Source organism: Rattus norvegicus, chromosome 20 (assembly GCF_021556685.1).
Source record: "Rattus norvegicus strain SHRSP/BbbUtx chromosome 20, alternate assembly SHRSP_T2T, whole genome shotgun sequence".
Taxonomy (NCBI): domain Eukaryota; kingdom Metazoa; phylum Chordata; class Mammalia; order Rodentia; family Muridae; genus Rattus; species Rattus norvegicus.
The window spans coordinates 8,295,448-8,302,267 of record NC_141553.1 but is presented as its reverse complement, the minus strand read 5'-3'; the positions used below and the strand labels follow the sequence as shown (position 1 = coordinate 8,302,267).

Genomic DNA, 6,820 nt, shown 5'->3' with positions numbered 1-6,820 from the left:
CAGGAAATCCTGCTTCACACAAAGCCGGAAATGCCAGGAACTGATTATTCGGAGCCGGTACAGATTCAAAACAGCTTTCTGGCCCTCCTGGAAGGACCGCGGAGGCAGTTAATCACCCTCGGAGAAAAGGAATTCTTGGAGGGAGGAGGGGCTACTTCCTAACCTTAGAGGGTTGAGGTCGAAGGATGCCCCCTGCTCTGTTTGCCTGTCTGTGACAAAACTTCAGACAGGGGCCAGGAGAACTGGCCTCTGGGGGGGGGGGGGGGTGCGGTAATCACCAACCTCCAGGTAGCTGAAACTCAAGAAATTTACCAAGGAAAAATAGAGAGGGGAAAAGAAAGAAAAGAAAGACAAAACAAACAAACAAACAAAAAAACAAAACCAAAACAAAACAAAAAAAGAAAGAAAGACATTGTCAGGGGGCTGGGAATTTTGCCATTGAAACATGGCAGAGGTCAGTTCTCTCCTACCACGTGGGTCGTAGGGAATCGAACCCGAGTCCTCAAGGTAGGTGTCGATCGCCGTTGCTCTATGAGCCATCTCTACGGATCCAGTAAGCCAGTTTAAAATATATATTAAAATATATATGTATTTATTTTACCCTATGTTTATGAACAGTTTGCCAACATGAATTCCTTTGTACCACGTGTACCTGCTGATGGGTCCCCTAGGACGGGGCTCATGGATGGTTGTGAGACAATATATGGGTGCTGAGGTCCTCTGCAAGAGCGACACGTGTTTGTTTGGGGGTTTTTTTTTTTTGTTTTTTTTTTTTTTAACCAATGAGCCCCTTCTCCAGCCCTTAAGCCAGTGTTTGATCTGGCCTGGAAACACCTCTTAGAGTGTCCCAAGGTTGGAACACCATGATCTGTTCCCAGGGACAGACAGTGTCTCTTTGAATCCTCACGTGAGACATTACTATCTTATCTCCAGATTCAAAGACACATATTTTCTCTGATCCCTTTTATCTGGAAGGGCTGAAGAGGAGACGGGGTGAATGGCTGTGAGAATCTCTTTACGGAGTAGTTCTGGTCTGAGTGAAGGGTTTGAATGCTTTTCTTAAAATCAAGCGTCCCCGGGAAACGTTCGTTTTTGCTTGGGCCTTGGCGACGGTGAGGAGTGAGGGTGTAGAGAGAGCTCTGGGGAGGTGGGGCGGGTTGGGGAGGGGGCCTCGGTTGAGCGTGGGCTCTTTCAGTAATCTCCTTTGTGAATGGGACTGGGGGAGAAGGGGGGTAGAGGCGCACATGCTTGGAATTCCGTCATCTGGGTGGGCTTCTTCTCTCTAAACTTGCAGGATGTGGGAAACGGAAGATGAAGGAGGCTGGATTTCCAGCCTCTCGGGTTACAGTGTGTAAAATGCGGAGAGAAAGAAGCCCGGGGTGCGAGAGGGGGGCGGGGAAGCCCTCCTGAGAGGGGCCCCGGGAAACCCAGTTTGAGTACTGGCTGGGGAGAGTGAGAAGAGAGAGCTGCGGGCGTGTGGATCACGTTTCAAATCACATCAGGGCTGTGGAATTTCCTCTCTTGGGGAGGGGGGGGGGTGCCGTGAAGATGCAGTTGCTTTAAGGTTACTTGGTGATGGGTAGTGGCCTATGGACGCCCGTTTGAGGGTCTTTACTAAGGGGATTGGTGTTGACAAACCAAGCTGTCCTGGAGGGGGTGCTTGGGCCTTCTTCTGGCCGGGTGGTTAGCTACAGCCCGTGACCCGAGAGCCGTAGCCATGTATGGATTGTATTTGCGCCTGACCTCTGTGGTATGCAGAGAGCGAGCGAGCGAACGCACGCAGGGGCCGAGAAGGGAAACTGCGGGAATGGGAGGTTGCGGTCGGGGGTGGGGAGTTAACAGGGAAGGCGGGAGAGGCTGCAGCGTGGGTGTGGGATTCCAGGCCTGCTTTGTGTTTCGGGTGTCGCTGGGGCGTCCTGTCCCTGAACGATCTGTTTCTCTTCTACCTTAACGGTGCGCCACTGACTCCAGACCGCCTGCTTCTAGCCTATGGCCTGGCTTCTTCACAGATGAGGAGTTTTGAAAATGCATTACTCCTTTTTCTGAGAGCACCTCGTTCCCCACTCCTCCAGCACTGGCACCAGCACCCTAAAAATGCCATCCTTCCTACGGGTTTGACATACTATCTCCCCAGTAAAAGGAGGAGCTGGGACCCAGGGTGAAATCCTGACCCAGCAAAGGACATAGCCTGAGGCAGAAAGATCACGAATCCAAGGTCAGCTAGGGTGACATGCTTAAGATCCCATCTCAAAATACCAAACCAAACAACCAGAAAAACTGAGCTGACATAAAATGTAGGAAACGAGAAGGAGGTGACACCAGGTAACAGGTCTCAGGCAGCCTCTTCTGGCTTCAGACTGGCATGGCTTGGAGTCCCCGTCTTGTCCTCTAAAAGTGCAGCTCGACAAAAAGGGATTATTTCTCTGAGATTGGGCTACGTGTAGCCCAGGCTACCCTCAAACTATGTAGGTAAGGATTACCTAAAGCTGGCGATCAACTTGCCTCTACCTCCCAGTGTAATTTAAGAGTGCAGGTGCTCAATACCCCCGTGGCCCGCCGCGTGCCTGACAGGTACAGAGCGCACGCATCCACGAAGGGCTTCCCACTTACGAAGGCAAAGCACTATACCAGCTGAGCTACAATCCCCGGTGCAGGAAGGAAAATTTATTAAGCCTTCACTCCTTCCATAATTGGACAATGTATTGTCTTGATGCTCTGACGGGCAGGAAGTAATTTAGGTAGTATATAAACCGCGTCATACCACGCAGGGCAAAAATATTGCTTGTTTTCGGGGGGAAAAATTAGAATATCATAAAGAGCACCTGTCACGGACTAGCTGGCTCTTCCTTTAATCTTTTTTTTTTTTTTTTTCTCTTTCGTCTCCTGTTTCAAAAAAGATGTTCAGGCTTCTCGGAGTATCAGGGTCATCCTTTTCAGACACCCATTAGTGCTGTCCCCCAGTCGGAGGAGAGATTCAGTTAATAAACATTTCTGCTTGATGGAGTCTAGCAATCTGTTAGAAGTGCCATCGAACAGCCGGAGCAGACAGCCCACCCTTATAGCTGCAGACCGCACGTGCACCGCACGTGCACACACATTTCCCCTCCTCTCGCTCTCTCCCAACCCTGCCGCTGCCCATAGCTTTGCATGTATATTATATACATTTCTTTTCTTTTTTTTTAATTTTTTTTTTTTGGTTCTTTTTTTTGGAGCTGGGGACCGAACCCAGGGCCTTGCGCTTCCTAGGCAAGCTCTCTACCACTGAGCTAAATCCCCAACCCCTTTTAAAAAATTTTTTAAAAATATTTATTAAGGCCCTGGGTTCGGTCCCCAGCTCCAAAAAAAAAAAAATATTTATTTATTTATTATATATAAGTACACTGTATCCGTCTTCAGACCACACCAGAAGAGGACATCTGATCTCATTACAGATGGTTGTGAGCCACTGTCTGGTTGCTGGGATTTGAACTCAGGACCTCTGGAAGAGCAGTCAGTGCTCTTAACCACTGAGCCATCTCTCCAGCCCAACTTTTTTATCACTTTTTTTTTTTTTCCGGAGCTGGGGACCGAACCCAGGGCCTTGTGGTTGCTAGGCAAGCGCTCTACCGCTGAGCTAAATCCCCAACCCCAACTTTTATATTTTTAAAAGCTATTTATTTAGGGGACTGGAGATGCTCGGTGGTTAAAAGCACTTGTTGCTCCTATTGAGGACTCGAGTTCAATTCCCAGCAACCACACAGTTGCTTACAAACATCCGTAACTCCAGTTCCTGGATATAACACTCTCTTCTGACCTCCTCAAGCACCAGGCACACACACAGGTACACACACATATATACACTCATACACATAAAGTATATTTTTTAAAAAATTTGTTTTTATTTCATGTGCATTGGTGTCTTGCCTGCATGAGTGTCTGTGTGAGGGTGTTGGATCCTCTGGACCTGGAGTTACAGACAGTGGTAGTGCTATGTGGGTGCTGGAATGAGCCCAGGTCCTCTGGAAGGGCAGCCAGTACTCGTAACTGCTGAGCCATCTCTCCAGCCCCCAAGTAAATATTTTCTTAAAGCTACTTTTAAAAATTAATACTGTGCATGTACGCATTTTTGGGTGTGCATTTGAAGGTCAGAGGACAATTTCCTGGAGTCAGTTTTCTCTTTCCACTTTTTTTTACATGGGTCAGGGGCATAGAACCCAAGTCTCCAGACTTACAGGGCAAACCCCTCTGCCCACTGCATCACGTCTCTGCCCCGCCCCCCTTTGAGGTCAGTTCTCTTTGCAGCCCTAGGTGGCTATGTCATTGAGGCTGACCTTGAACTCCAGATCCTCCTGCCCTCTGTTAAGTGCTGAGATTATGGGTGTGTCCCTATCCCCAGGGTGACTTTTAAAGGAGACCCATTAAACCAGGGAAAGGCACCCTATCTGAACTAGTCCTTCTGGAATCTCTGTGGTTTCCTAAGAACGGGGAAGCTTAGGGAGCCAGAATGCTATTTTCTGTGTGCAGAAGTAAAATAACTCAGCCATAGATTTCTATTCCTGGTCGAGATGAAAATTAGTTTTTGAGAGTCCTGTAGCTGCTCAGTCTGTAGTGTGTCCTACTGTTGACCCTGGTGGCCAAGAGCCCGAGGATTCAAATGTTAAAATTAGAATTGGCTTTGAGGACTGGCTCTATTTACTAGCCGGGCAGATTGTTTTTATTTACCTAACACTTAATACAGCGTTCGCTGTGAGCCAAGCACTGTTGTAAGCATTTTTCAAATATTTGCTGGGCTAGTCTTCAGACTAGCGATGCTATTATATAAGACTGCCGTAAAGCTGGGCTATTCTCTTCATCTGAGTATGAGGCACTCAAGACTGGGGGTGCGGGGCGGTTGCGGTAGCATCCATCGACCTAGACCTGTGAGTTTTAGCTGTCGGCCACAGCACACCCAGAGCAAAATAGATGATACAGCCATTTTGCTACGAAGGCCTCGCTCCCGGGGTAAAGGGAGGCTACAAGGGAGACCATCTTCAAGGAAGCAAGAAAGACCCCGCTCCTTCCGGCACAGTGGGTTCAGGAAATCCCAGGAAAGGGAGAATTCGCTCCCACTGGCTTCCTCGCCTATTGAGTCTCTAGAAGCTCCTTGTTATTCAGTTCACAGCCCCTGTCCTGTGCCGTTTCCGTTTCCTTGAACAGCAGGCATCTAGACATGATGCTGGTCCCCACAGCTCCTCATCTCATTACTCATTCTGTTTACGGCGAAGCCTCACCCTCCAGACTGCCCTGATTTCCCAAGCCAGGAATTTGGCTGCCCTTGTTGACTGTGATTCAGATTTTCGCCTCAGCAACACTGCGACCAGGCCCTCCTGTGTACACACTCCTCCGGACACCCTGGGGACCCTGTCGGGAGTAAGGCAGATTTCTGTGAAACACGTCTCAGGACAGAGGGTTCGGCTCGGACGGGGATGGGATTGGGGGGAGGGGTTGAGGAAGGTACAGCGGGGGCGGGCTCCGTAGGTATTGGAGTTGGAAGGACTTGAAGGTAGTGCCTGGAGAAATGATTAGGGAGACCCACGATATAAGGGACAGCAGAAAACTCACATCCCATGGTCTCAGCAGTGCCCACACCAAGCACCTAAGGAGCTGGTGCCTTAAGAGGCAGGAATAGGGTTCTTACGCGATGCAAGAGGGTGGGGCCCACCACCTCATTATCAAGTGGCAGCTTGACAGATGTCTAGAGTATTTGGCCTATTTATGTCCAATCTCCAGATACCCCTCTCACTCGAAATCATTCATTTACTTTTGTATTTACTTGAGACGGGGCGGTGGGGGGGGGGTGTCCTTCGAAACTCAGGGTGGCTGAGAACTCACCAAGTAGCCGAGAGTGACTTTTTTTTTAAACTTTCTAAGAAATTTACATTTACTGTGCACTCCGTTTGTGTCGAGCAGCACCTACAGCGGTCAGAAGCACAACTCTCGGGAGTTGTAACCTCGAACCATGTGGGTCCCGTGAGTACAGGGATCAAACCCCGATCCTCAGGCCGAACCGCAAGCTCCTTTGCTTGCTAAACCATCTCTTGAACCTTCTGCCTCTACTTCCTAATTGCTGAGAATCCAAGCACCCATTACTCCCCTGGGCTCCAAGCTGGTACTTACAGACCGCTCACTGCCTCGCAGGTTCTCTCTGTATCAATGTTTCCCATTGGGCACCCGGGAAGGAGCATATTATAAACTTTGGATTCGATTCCTACGTGACTCAGGTGGCCTTGAGGTCCAGATCAGCCCCTCCTATACTCCCATTTGTGTTCTTTCTTTCCTTCCCAGGTTACAAAGGAGTCAGCAAACAAAGCAAAAACATGACAAAAACCAATCAGAGCCAGGCGGGCTCTGACTGAAGGCAGTGGAATTCCAAGCTTCGGTTTGCACAGCCTGGACTCATTAAACTTGAAAAGAACCTGCTTGCGATTTGGTTTTCCCCTGAAGTGATCGTAGGAAGGGTTAGGATAGGGATGGGGGTTCTCTTCAGATTCCTGCTGGTTAGTGTCTGTGTGTGTGTGTGTGTGTGTGTGTGTGTGTGTGTGTGTGTGTAGAGCGCTGGAGTGACCCAGTGCTGTGGCGACCATTCTAGAAGTGTTCATACCTCCCAGTCTTGCTGGGAGGGACAGCCCACTGAGCTGCAAGCAGCAGCACCAAGGGCCTTCCCTTCCCCTTCCAGATCTTTAGCTACCTCAGATGAGCTGGCAGCAAGCTGTGTGACATCAAGGAGACATTTTCTTCTTGGTGAGCTCAGTGCCTCCATCTCAAAATTCCTCAGTCACAAGACAGAAGGCTAGGCACACAC

At 49.3% G+C, this 6,820-nt stretch overlaps 1 long non-coding RNA gene across 2 annotated transcripts; it reads left to right on the top strand.

Moving 5' to 3' along the window:
- The first annotated feature begins 910 nt into the window (after positions 1 to 910).
- Positions 911 to 6,436, top strand: LOC134483870 (uncharacterized). 2 transcript variants are annotated; one of them, XR_015645632.1, is made up of 2 exons: positions 911 to 1,112; positions 6,304 to 6,436. It is a non-coding gene; the product is annotated as an uncharacterized LOC134483870 (long non-coding RNA). The 2 variants fall into 2 exon arrangements; XR_015645633.1 differs by lacking the exon at positions 911 to 1,112 and adding an exon at positions 3,604 to 5,988.
- Positions 6,437 to 6,820: the final 384 nt, after the last annotated feature.